The following is a 13,670-nucleotide window of genomic DNA, read 5'->3' as shown; positions in this document are numbered from 1 at the left end:
TGAGGTACGGGCTCTGTCTGACGTGACTGCCTGCAGGAGGAGCAGTCCGCCGGGAGCTTTCAGAGGAGTCACAAAGAGCAGAGGATGATTAATGGTTTTTATTACTGTACAAACAACCAAGGCTTTCTTCTGCCTTAAAGCAAGAAGAGATTCATCCCGGCAAACTGCAGCACATGAGATTCACTGGTAACAAAGACGACAGGGACACAAGCGCCTCAGGTTCTTGAAGAATAGTTTAATATTACTAAACGAAATTGGATAACTCAAATCTAATACCAGCGTTAAATTACAACAAAAACTTCATCTGGTTGATTCTGTTCGGGGTCATGTTGTAGTTTTTGGTCTTGGGTCGTGAAATCGTGACGCTAACTGGTTAATTTTTATGAGTGTTTCATTATAAATGCTGTTTGTCTCTGCATGCTAACGTTGCAGCTTGCTAACCAACAACCTCGCCGCCACACTGCCGTGTTATATCATGAACAGAGTAAATCCCAAGCAAATGCTATTTTAGGCTAACGAATGTGACGACTTTTAAATGCTAACATCAACTGTTGCGTTCAAATTATTCAATTTGATTCAAAATACTTTATTTGTCTCCAGGAGGAACATTCAGATTAGTGATTTAAAACATATCAGAGACTGTTATCCACCAATGTAACAGCCATTTATGCATTTTCTTTACGAGTTGTACTGACATGCAGAAATGTTTGCTCGGATGATGCAGAGTGACCACAAGTCCTCCAATTTACCGGGGCCGTCCCGTTTTCAAGCTCTGTTTCCGGGTTCCCCACAGATGAATAAATAACACGTCCCAGTTTAGAACAGTTCCAGTTCTAAACAATCGAGAACGATGCACCATGATGAAGATGGTCGATGATGTCAGCTGAGGCTGATGGGATGTAAGCTGATCTAACTGGGGGACGGGCTTGACGGGAAAGGCTGCAGTTGACCGGTCGATGGCTGATACTTGGACCTGAGGATGATGGGAGGGAAAATGTGATGAAACTGTGAAGGCTTGGTGGCGATGGGGAGGCGGAGGGTCGCTTGTAACGATGGCATGAATGGACTCGTGGAAGAGAGACATTTGTAAACAACACTGCAGCTGTATGATTGGCTAACGATGCGTTTCTAGGGTCTGTCGGGGGCCCTTGGCAAACATCCACTGGGGGCCCCTCCAACCAGCGTTCATTATTATTTTCACAGCAAAAATGCACGAAAATCTTAACAGGGCTTTGAGAGTAAGTGCAGTCAGATGGGGCCCCATGAGGGAGGATTCCGACTGTCATTGCAAAATTTGCACATTTTTAGGCGATGCTGTGGTATCAAGTTTGTCAGCCTTTGTGGGGGGGGGGGGGGGGGGCCCAAGCAGTGGCAGGGCTATTGGATAGATGTGAGCAGGTGATTTAAACAGCTGATTGAGGAGGGATCATGTGCGGAGAAACGATGTAACCACGTTGTGAGAATAAATATGAAAACAAGCGTGCAGAATATCGTCTTTCCTGACTGAACTTTTGCTGAAGTTATAAAAAGCACCTGAGCGTCGCAGCCTGAGTGAGACAGCAGAACAAAATGAATTTCGTGTAAATATGAATAATCCTGCAAACGTCCAGTGACGCAAATCAGTGCTCAGTTCAATTCACGATTTCTTTTATTTTTCCAGTTCCAGTGAAGGATGCTGCCCACATGTCATTTCATAAAGACAATGAAGATCGAATGTTTTCAAACCTCTCGATAGTGCGGCTTCTTGGAGGCGATGTGGCTTCAAAAACTGTGGTGAAAAAGTCGTCTTTGTCTTGTCTATCATTGAAACCCGTCACGCTTGGGCAACAAAACATCCAATTTATCGAGCTCTCCTCCCACACACACACACACACACACACGCTCCCTCTCTCCTACATTCAGATTCATTTCTCACCTGAAGGTGTGCGATGATGCCGTCTGTCACAGGTGCTTCAGACCGTGTGACTCATAGTTGTTTCTAAATGGCGTGAACATCCTGTGTATTTATTCGATTATTGTGGCTCCTACACTCCTCTTTTCATCGCTCCATCCCTGACGGTTTAATGCTCATAAATCTAAAGCTTTCGGATAACTCGATGATTCAGACACGGACACGTCTTTGACCCGAAAAAATGGCTCGTTATGAAAGGAACCCAATTATCAGCGCTGTTGGATTTTTTTTGTGTGTGCGCCATGACTCAGCAAAACTGGAGGCTAAGGGACAAAAAAAATAAATCTTATATAAACTCACAATCGTCATCTTTTAACGTCACTTCTACCTCTCTGCTTCCAGGCACAGAGGCAGCGCGGACGGACAGATGCAGCGACAGGGACGATGACATCACCGTCACCCGTGGGAGCCAGGGTCTGCCTTCAATGCCAGCGGTGTGTATCTGTGTGTGTGTGTGTGTGTGTGTGTGTGTGTGTGTGTGTGTGGGAGTCTCTGCGTGTCACTTCCTGGGAGAGAATAGAACAGGAAGCCGGAGTGAGAGCCGACAACAAGCGTTCGCCTCACCTCCACAAGGAAGCCTTTCTCCCCAGAGAGCAAAAAGGAGGGATGTGTGTGTGTGTGTGTGTGTGTGTGTGTGTGTGTGTGTCCCTCTCTCGATCCTGCATTCATACTGCAGAGGGGCTGCTGTTGTTTAAGCTCGTACTGTTTCTATTTTCCTTTCATTCACTCTGACTCTGTAAAGCCTTTAAGCAAACTGTGGTCACTTTCTCTTTCAGACGGGTGTAAACGGGGCTTTTAAGGACAGACGGACTCTGGCACGCACGGGGACATTTAGCTGGACAAGGACTGAGTTCCTGCGCTGGTCAGTCGGCATAAATGCTGAAAAAGAAACATGAACATGAAGCTTGAACATGGCGAGTGCTCGAGCAAGAATCACTTATTTGCAGGCAGATTAGGAGAGTATACATATATAATGTAAGGATGTTTAAAGTTGTAGCTTTTTTTTTGCTTGCTGATTGTTTGGTGACATAACAGCTCGACCGGAAGAAGCTCTAATAGCAACTAGTGGAAATGATGCATATTGTATTGACACGGAGTCACGGAGTCATTCTCCCCCCGGTGCTTGTGTTCTGTGACAAGGACAGAAGTCCAGTTAAAGGGGCTTAAATCAAGCTGTGGTCTCGACTCCACTTCACTGCACATGTAAACGTGTGAAGTGTTGAGGTGATGCAGGAGCAAAAAGAGGCCTAACGAGTAAACAAACACGCTCATACAACTGCTTTTGGGTTTTTTTGGCTAAAACTTTCAAATTGTCATATTGGTGTCCCAGTTTGTGAACTCATACTGTGCAGTGGGAACTTCACACACACACACACAAAGTGAAGTTTGCATGTTCTCATACGCGGGTTCTCTCCAGGTACTCCAACTTCCAAAGACATGCTAATTGGTGACTCTTAAATATTTCCAAGCATGTGAATTTATCTCTTTCAGCCCTGTGCTTGAAAGGGTTAACAGTCCATCCAGGGTATTAGTTTAGCATGTTGAGCTAACAGCTGCAGGACATTCAGCAGCGACAAGACGAGTGGTCAGATTGTGCAGTGTAGATGTTCAATAAGGGTTATGGTGAGCGTGCAATAAAAGTATGATTGATTAAAGACGAACATAAACGTGTTGATCACTTTCTGCTCTTTGCAGCAGGAGACCAGCTCTCTTCGCTGCTCGTTGATGAGTGTCGAAGGGCTCTGCAGAGTTTAATTTGCAGTCGGCGTAATTAAATGGGCTGTAAAAGTGCTTATTAAAATTAAATGTTCCGATAATTTGTGCTCCGTCTAAACTTCCTGTCCTCTCTCCTGTGTGCTGGGCTGTGGGGACTTGATATCTGCACCAGGTTGTTTCTGTCTGCTGTTGACCCTGACCTCTCTAAACCGAGAGATGAAAGCTTCCCCTTTGTGGCTACGCAGACAAAATCATCACCATAGTAACTGTGCTTTTTGTTTTTTTTTCTTTCACAAGGCAGCGTGAGAGCTTTTTTAAATGTCCCGTCGCCCTCTTGTGGCCGGGAGCAGAATCACAGGACTCCAGCCGTGTGCTAAACTACATGTGACAGCTTGGCAAAATATTATGTCATGACGTTAAGTGCATCTCAGTGTGGGGTGGTGTCTGCCTCAGAGGTTTGGATATGTGATGCTGTGCTGCTTCCCCACACCCAACTCATCATGCCAACACATGGGTGGGCGGGGCTTAAACAAAACCCAAAAACCCAAACACAGATTTTCCCAGCTGGTAGTGGGTAGTTGTTGCCCCCACTTAAACCTCATCATCACAGGTCATCTAACACTCCTCTAGCACTTGTTTTCCCCAAACACCTGTAAGAGCCACGGGGACAATGAAGCTTTTACTGTAAGCCTTGTTGTCATGACGACCTGCCCCCGGGGCCGGTTACATAATCGCCGGGCGCCGTTTTTTTTCCCCACAAACCACAGCGCACAGAGGTCTTTGTGCTGTGACACGAGACACCAAACACACAGTTTGTACATTCCTCCAGCTGGACGAGCTCACGGAGGAAACAGAGGCGCGAGGTCGCACAAACAACGTGGCCAATTTAATCACAGGTCCAATCCGGTGTTACGGTTAAAAAGCGGATTTAAAAAAAAAAAAAAAGGCCAGCTGGGTGTCTTACTTTGCAGATGTAACATTTCTCAGCTCCTGCTTGAGGAACCAGAAAATAACCTCCAACACTTCATCGCCATTCGTATCAAAAGCCTTCAGATTTATGTGACTTTTGATGCCGTGACTACGTGGCCACGTTGACCTGCAGTAACCTCCCCCACACCCTCCCCTGATGTTTTTTTAAAATTGAAATAAAGATTTTTATACCATTTTAAAAACAGAATATCAAACTGAATTTGTTCAGAACAAGCCGTCTGTTCTGCAGCAAGTTGGTACTCGATTCCTCATTATCATGTATCTGGGACGGAAACATGTCGAATATTGTCGAGTCATATTTGAAGTTCCTACATCACAGATCAGTTGATCGTTTATATCCTGCTGTGTAGTTTGGGGCTGGCCCACTCTAACCCGGGGGATGGCGGGGGGCTAATGCTAATGCGTTTGTGTGAATGTTAGCGTGTATGTTATTGTAGTTTTCAGGTGTCGTCCCATCCGTTGCGTTCAGTGTCACTTGTAAAATGATGCATTCCTTTGCAGGTGTTTAGCATGGGGGGGGGGGGGGGGGGGGGGGGCGGGCACATGTTGTTTTCCCTGCAGGATCAACGTCTGAAACTGAAGCTGTAAGAGGGGAAGAATAAAGTAAGTATCATCGTCCTCTGACACGTCTCTGTGTGTCTCTGACAGCTCGAACACAGGCGTCACTGTCATGTGCTGTTTGTCAGCCTGCTTCCTTTCTCATGCCTGTTCTGTTGAAAGTCCTCGATGCTGCTGGAGGCAGACTTTCATCGTACCAGCCGTCCACGTCGCCACGCTGCCATGACAACCGCATCCATGTTTGAGACAGAAAGCAAGAAGCCCTGGTGACACGTTCAGTGAAACGCTGCAGGGGAGAGATGTCAGAGAAGGAGTACAACTAAACTAACTTGAACAGCAGCGATGTGCGGTATGTGTCCAGAGACAGTGTTGATGTTATTTACACAGGAAATGTGATTGTGGTGGTTGCTAAGGGCAACCAGAGTGATGATCAGCTGTTTGGCTCCCAGTTTGGCAAAATAATAAATAAAAAAAACACTGACAGTGCTTCACAGGAACAAAAGAGCCATGTGTAAATGTGTGCTCTGGGTTTATTCATCACTGCAGGACGTCATGCCGACATTTTCAGCTTGAAGCTACACTGCAAGCTACCACACGCTAACTGTCGGCGTTTGTCACCTGCCTGTCCAACAGAACGCAGACCAACTCCGTGTCTGTAGGAGAAATCCAGCACAAGGTTCACCCTCGTCTTGGAACGAGCTTCATCCACTTGATGTTTTCTTACGAAGATTATTTTTTCTCCTCTTTGCTGCTACGTCCGCGTGCATCATATTCGCTCCCAAACTCATTGTGTGCTGTCATTGGTTAAAAGGAACCCACTCGCTCCCGGCCCAGAAACCTCAAGCTCGAGGGTCTCTGCAGACACGGACATCTCCACACGAGGATGGAGGCCAAGAAGAGAAGTTTGAGCAGCTTTAAAAAAAAGTTTGACTGATTCCCTGCTGCAGGTTCACCTCATGCTGCAGCTGTGATCCAACACCAAGCCCGTCTTTCCCTAGAAGCTGGTTTCACGTGGTGGTTTAGATGTGTCTTCCTGTTGTCTAGCACCATTTGAAATCAGTGTTCTTGGGGACAGGAGGACAGCTCCAGCAGTGAGTGAGCAGCTGGTACACGTTCTCCTCCTCCTCCTCCTCGTCCTCTTTCTCCACCAACAGATAACTGATTTCTCCTGGTGCTTAGAGCCAGCTGCTGCCTTCTAGCACCATTTGAAATCGGTTATAAAACTGTGGATCAATGCATTCAGGAGTCCTAAGCGGAGGAAGCAACAGATATCATCTGGACTCGTGCAAAAAGAGATCCATCAGGAGTTTGGACGGCGCTCGTAGACGTCTGTGTTACACTTGTACAAGTCTTTGATAAAAACTTGATCCGGTGTTCCTTTAATGTGTTTTGAGGATTCCCATCTGTATCTCATCTCTGATCTAAAGTAGGTGAGTATCTACAAACAGCCCCGTTATTCCTCATTATTCAACACCTGCACAGGGGTGCAATGTTTAGTCCTGTTGCTTTGCAGCGAAGAGGTTCCAGGTTCAAATTCCTGTTAGATTACCTGCTGACTCTGAATCGCCCGTAGGTGTGAATGTGAGTGTGTTGTCTGTTTCTATAAGTCAGCTCTGTGATTGGCTGGTGACCAAGGTGTTACCCACATCTTGCCTCAGTGACAGCAGCGACCCTGAATGGGACGAGCGGTAAAGATAAAGGATGGATAGATGGACTCAGCTCTCAGTGAATAAACAGGTGAGTCTTGTTAAATGTATTTTTACACGTTCTGTGGATGTCATTGCTTCCTTTTTCTTGCACAGTAAAAAAAAAAAGTCACCATTTAATTCTGCCTGCATGCAAGAAATCATGTCAGCAGTCACTTTTGTACAAACACTTTTAATAAGACGTATTTAATAGAAATTGATTGCGAACAAACGTGACCTTTTGAAAAAGAATATTGATCATTCGCTCTTCTGGCAGCTGCTCCTTGTTGCTGTAGTTCTCACTGGCAACCACTAGAGGCTGATAGAGGTCACTAGAGAGCGCTTAAACATTTTCTATCGGTGAATGATAAAAACCTTATAAAGACTGGAAACATGCATCTCTCACTTGTGAATGACTGAGTGCATTTAAAGTGTTTAACTTTGAGTGTCTTATTTTGAGGTTGCGTCATGAAGACCGGGTGAGAAAACTCAGCGATGAGTTCATGTGTTGTTGTCTGTTGTTGCCCGTGGTGTTAATCTTAAAGAGGGCCATGTCACTGTCACTATTAGGTAACATAAGTGGTTACATAAGAGTCGAGGACACTGACACTGAGGAGAAATGTGCAGCGACAGCTTGAACTATAACACAACAGCAACGACGGTCAAAAGGCTGAAAACACGTGGATGGGTTTTAACTGATTAGTCCTTTAGTCCAGCATAAAAAAAGAAAATGTGAATCTTAACTCTGCATAATGTTAAGCATATTAAAGCACACAAACTCACCTTGTATATTTGTGTCTTTCTTCTTTTTCTGTCTGATAAACGTTGAGTTGATTCCAAAGACATTTTTTTGTCTTTAAATTTAAAGCCAATTGTAACATTTTTATTTTTCCCTTTGATAAATTTGGACTCCCTAGTGTTACTTTATGTTGTTGTTTTTCTTTGAATAAAATGAATCTCTTCTGAGTCATCATTAAGTCAAGAAAACACCAGTCATTTGTACCCTTTAGTAAAGCTGCGGGGGTTCAATAACACCAGTGACAAAAAAAAATGCTAAATGCAATCTTTAAATAAATGAACATAAAAATCATGAAGCCAATTAGTTATAGTGTGAACTAATAAATACATTTTTAAGACATTCTTGAACAAACCTCGTGGTCTGAATGTTTTTATATTTCTCTGCTCTGGCCCCGCCCACTAAGCATGGTCCCAGAAACTACTTCCGCTTTCCCTCCCTCTCATTGGTCAATGTTTCCCATTTCCGCCATATTCAAAGTTGGTCATGAGCCCATGTAGTATTAGTGGTTTGTTATTTGTTTTTTTACGTTAGCTCATTTATAAATTGAGTTAAAATAAACACACCATTTACATTTTAAATGGGAGACCCGGCTCCTCTTTCAGAGGAAGCTTCAGATAAACAGCCGAGCTGCACAGACTTAAAGAGGAAGTTTTCCGCCGACGAGTCTCTCGGGAATAACAGGAGGAGTCTGAGAAGGTGAGTTCATCCTAAACATATAAAAACCCACCGCAGAAACATCTTTAAACACACATTTAAACCTTTAAACCTTTAAACCCGCCGGTGCCGAATTTCAACGACAAATACGAGCTAACAGTGAATAGCATCTTTTGACCGGTGACAGCTAGCACATAGTTTCTCAAAGGAAGGTTTTTAACTTAGGAAAACGTAAAGAGCACTAAGGCTGTTGTTTGCAACAGATTATCAAGTATTTTTTTAAATCAATATAATCTTTTTTATACCTTTTTTTAATGGATGTCGGTGTGTGCTGTTGCGTCAAAGCGCCGCTAGGTGTCAGCAGAGGACCGCCACTGGTTCTGCCCTGTTGAAACGAGATGTGGTTTATTTCCTGTTTATATCTGTGCTTCATACATTTACTTTAAATGTATTTAACTAAACATTTAATCTCTAATTAACTGGACACAGAAATGCCTTTGAATCGGTATCGAAAGATTCTTTAAGTTGTGCTTCGATCCGTTCTTTCAAAAATGACAATAATAATAATCAGACGTTTTTCAGTCCTACTCGTGTAATGCGCATGCGCAGCTGTCTGCAGAGTAAGATGCTTTAACCCCCTGCAGAGACAGCGGTGGTCCCTGTCTCTACCTGCGTGCAACTTCATGTCAAAGGAAATTTGATCTCAAGTGGAAGGATGTAATCTACAATTTCAACCCCATATTACATTAAATGTTACTCTAGTCATAATGCTATATGAAGAATAATGCATCAGAATAGATTTGAGATGAATTCAATAAAGGAGCCTGCAGGAGAAACTAGCGAGTAAAGGCGTGCTGGTCCTGAAGATATGCATGGATAATATCGGATCAGTAATCGATGGATGGATCGTAAACACAGAGCACATTGATGGGTTTGATTTCGACTTGATTTGTCTCCACTGTTATTCAGGTGTCAGTTGCTTTGCATTGTTGCATAGATCTATATTAAGGTCGCCTATTTTCTTATGATTGAGTTGTTGCAGAGAGGAAGATTTGTTGATCTGCAAACCGTGTCAGACTTTTCACAGACAGATCGAAGCGATCAAACATATTTGCTACAGTCGGATTTGATTGATGCGATGTTGTGTTAGAAACCTAAAACCATTGAAGAGGCATAAACAGACGAAGGCCACGCGCCCGAGCTCGACAGCCTGGCTGGTTAATAAAGTTGATTTTCATGCTGGAGCTTTTTGACCTCTTGAAACCTCGTACCAGCCAGTCTAATATTAGATGTGTATTTATGGGGTAAAACTCCCGTGGCAGCGCTCGTGATTGTAAACATGGCGTCCTTGCTTTTCCAACTTCAGAGATGAGCAGAAAACAGAACTGTTTACATTCATTTCTGGATGAAGAAAACACAAACGCTCGAGTGAACAGTGTCCTCCTAATTATCAATGCAATGAGCTTCATCCGGTCGTCAGACATGCAGCCAACCTCCAATAACACTAATCAGTCTGTTTAAAGACAATAAAGCCCTGAGAGCGATCGTATGGGAACGCTTTAAAAGGCTTTGGATGTCGTGTGCCAGTTTTGCCCTGTGTGAATCGTGCTCCGCAGACAAACACGGAAAAAACATCAGCCCAGCGTTTGACCTGCATCACGAGGTTTATGGAAGAAAAAACAAGAGCTCTGAGTGAAAGTACGGTTTGATTTCCCAAGTGAGATTGGCATTAAAAATACTTGACTGGCAGTGGAATTTTTCATCCTGCCAAACACGTGCAGAAATCAGCCAACAACAAAGCTGATCCGGAGCTGAACTCAGCATTGGAGGGTCATCGTCCATGTAAAGCACAGCGTGGTTAAAACAAGCTCACGTTGGATGGAGACTGGCTGATATGATTGTTCTCACGGTTGCGTTTGTGCCTCATTAAAAAAAAATTAAAAAATCAGCATGTTCTCAATAAACTTCTCTTCATGTAACACGTCATATAACAGCCCGCTTTATGATCTTTTATCCTCAGTTTCAGTTTTCATATGCAGTCTGGTCACAATGCTGTGTTGTCTATCTTTGATCTTGGATATATCGATGTGTTTCGATACCTCCGGATTTGAACCCGGGCCGCCCGCCTGCTCTGAGGGTTGTGAGGGGTCGGCGAACGAACCTGTCGGCCAGCGGCGTGCGCTTCACATTTTAAACAGGGTTTCTTTTTCTTTCATAAGTGAGCAGGACGAGCCCGTTAACTCATCCTGTTGTCTTCTGTTCCTCTGGGAGTCGAGTCAGTAACTCTGCTGCAGCCACTGATTATTAGTGTTTAATGACTTCCAGCTCAGAGCTTCTGCAGTGGAGCCTGTTTCCAGTGAGTCTCAGGTCAGCATGCTGCGTCACACTGATGGAAACGTTCATGAGGCTTCGTCAGGTCTGTCCTCAGGAGGAGCTCGCTGAATGGAGGCTGGCTCCATCGATTTCATGCAGTCAGGGAATCTAAACACTGATTGGCTGTCCGAACTCAGCCTGAAGCAGTTTGGAGTGTTTGACATCTCTGATCGTTAGCAGCAGTTTGCTCAGTCTGAAGGGTCTTGGATTTGGACCCAGAGGGGGGCCAGTTCAAGTCCAGGTGCGGCCCAAAGGGTGGAATTTTGGTCTTACAGCTGGAGAGAGGGGCCATTTCACTTCACGAGCACTGCCATGGTGCCCTTAAGCAAGGCACTGAACCCCTTTTTACCAGCTCAGGAACACTCGCAGCCCCCCCCCCTCACTCTGACATCTCTCCATCTGTGTGTGTGTGTGTGTGTGTGTGTGTGTGTGTGTGTGTGTGTGTGTGTGTGTGTGTGTGTGTGTGTGTGTGTGTGTGTGTGTGTGTGTGTGTGTGTGTGTGTGTGTGTGTGTGTGTGTGTGTGTGTGTGTGTGTGTGTGTGTGTGTGTGTGTGTGTGTGGCATAATCCTGACCGTGCGTGCAGATTCAACATTTTGAATAGAATCTAACTTGTGGATTTATGCACCTGCAACTCAGGATGTGTCTGCGCTGCATGTTGTTCTTCATATGGACTCCACGTCACGCGTTCCCTCAGTGATGTAAGTTGTTCTGTCGTATCGGTGGTAAAGATCAGGAGAGAGAGACGCTAACGTGGGAGGGGTCCGAGTCGGGATAGTTCAGTTATCCATCGACAGTAAAGATGTGTGTGTTCGTTCTCAGGTATCTACAGTCAATAAAGGCGGGGCTAGCTGGGATGCTAACGCACTGACTCATGAGCCACACTTCCCTCCGCACATGGCAGAAAGGACCTTTGTCCCCTCGCTGCAGGCCGGGATGAATGTGTGCTGACATCAATCAGGTGTTGGTGACAAAGTCACACACGCAGGGGGGGATCGACTTTCAGAACAGTGCCAGTGTGGGAAACGCCACGTTGGATATGTCGATTTTTAAAAGACTCGTTTTCTTCCAGCGAGACAGTAAACAGTGTACCTCGATTATTTTCACACCATTCAAACCTGCTCATTTGAGTCTAAGTTCTGCACACGGAGAAGATGATAACATGAAAAGGACATGCACGACGATGAAGGGTTTGGATGTATCGCGTGTTTACAGAAAGAATTAAAAGAGATTCAGTTTCTCTGTCTTTGAAAAGATGCTGAACTGTTCACGTGTTATGATCTCATTCAGTCTGTTTTCACCTTTTTCACAGGCTCAATAATAGGTGTGAGAAACGGTTGAATTTCCAGAAGTTAAGAAAGTCTAAGTCAGTCATTGTGCTGATGAGCTGCATCATCGTTTCAGACCCCCCCCCCCCCCCTCCCACCAGGCCTCACCGTGTTGACCCCCACATAAACATATGTCGTCATGGACTCATCACGCCGTTCCGTCTTTGCTCACGGTTTGATTTATTTCTGATCTCAAAGTGTTTGAGTTTGCAGAAAGTGGAGAAAATCAACTTCAGTGCAATTCAAGTTCGACTGCGTCATCAAAAGCTTCACAATGTTTAGGCTGCACTCATTCCTACTTCCTGCCATCGCCATCGTCTCCGTGACGCTTCTTCTCTGACCGTCAGCCCGTGAGCCCGACAGTCTTGGATCATTTTCATCGTCCAGCTTTTTTCGTCTTTCGTAACTCATGTGGAGAGGCGCCGCTGCTGCTCTCTCACGCAGACGGGATGTGGCGAAAGGAAGAGGAGTGGCTCAGGGCGAGACGTGACTTGTCATATTTATTCGGCTGCACGTTGGCTGTTGTGACGATGCTGCAGATTCTGTTTTCCTGGAATTCCACTCGTAAAATGATCCATCCTTTACCGGAAGTGTAAAACGCTGTGAGTTGTTTTTATGAAGCAAACAATTTAAAACGGATCTGTGGAGTTTGGACATCTTTGAACCTTCGGTTTCTAACCTGCTGTGCCTCACTTTGGCTTCTTCCAGCTGTACATTTAGGTCTTTTTTAGACTCACATTTCAGCGTCACGTACCTGACTAATGTTTGCCTTCAACATCTCTTTCCCTTATTTAGCGAGCGACCTTTTTTGCGAAGCTCCGTCTAACTTCCTCTGACCTCCGTGTCTTCTTGATAAACATCCACACGGTCTCTCTTGAGCTCATTTGTTTATTTTCAGCACAGAGATATTAGCTCAATGAGCGGAAGAGCGGTTCCGTTGAATCGCAGCCGGCCCTCGTCTCCTGTGAGATTCCCAGCATGCCTTTCTACAACGAGTGTGAGAAAGTGGCTCCACCTTCAGCTGAACCCTCCGATGATGTAACAGCCTGGATCGATCGTGTGTGTCCTCTCCTGGCTTCTGGTCTAATGCAACACTGACCGCCTGCTGGTCTCAGCTTCACAGTCAGACAGCTAACAGACCTGCTGCTCTCAGAAGTCTTGAGTCTACATGGCGCCTTGTTACACTGATGGGTCGACGCTCACCTCATCTCTGCACGGGCTGGGTCCCACCTCGGCGCCCACCGAAGGTGTCTGAGTGCCCGTTTCAAAAAGCAGTTTATTTCGTGTCTGACTTGCGTCTTTGTCTCTCCCCCAACGTAAAAAAAAAAAGCATGTCCAATATTTCCTCAAATCCCGTCTCTAACGTGGCGCCTTCTCTTCTCTCTTATTAGCTTCATCATCCGTCAGCGTCCTCTTCCTCTTCGCCTCAGACGTTCCAGGCGACAGCGTGGGAATCGTTTGTGTTCAGACTTCAGTTTTAGAAAAGAAACAAATCTTTCTGTCTTTTTAAAAGTTTATGGTTTGCGGGGATCACACCTGAACAAAGACTTAGACTTTACTGATCCCTTTGGGATGACTCCCTCCAGCAGCATATAAGACAAACATAAAATGGAGCAGG

General features: G+C 45.1%; 1 long non-coding RNA gene across 1 annotated transcript in view; it reads left to right on the top strand.

Moving 5' to 3' along the window:
* Positions 1 to 2,906, top strand: part of LOC306818059 — a 55,740-nt gene extending 52,834 nt beyond the window's left edge. The window contains exon 3 of the long non-coding RNA XR_013778125.1: positions 2,294 to 2,906. This is a non-coding gene — a long non-coding RNA (uncharacterized lncRNA). The remainder of the gene's footprint in view (positions 1 to 2,293) is intronic.
* The last annotated feature ends 10,764 nt before the right edge of the window (positions 2,907 to 13,670 follow it).

Source organism: Symphodus melops (assembly GCF_947650265.1).
Source record: "Symphodus melops genome assembly, chromosome: 22".
Lineage (NCBI taxonomy): Eukaryota > Metazoa > Chordata > Actinopteri > Labriformes > Labridae > Symphodus > Symphodus melops.
Note: the sequence above shows the minus strand (reverse complement) of the source record. Positions and strands in the feature narration are given on the sequence as shown.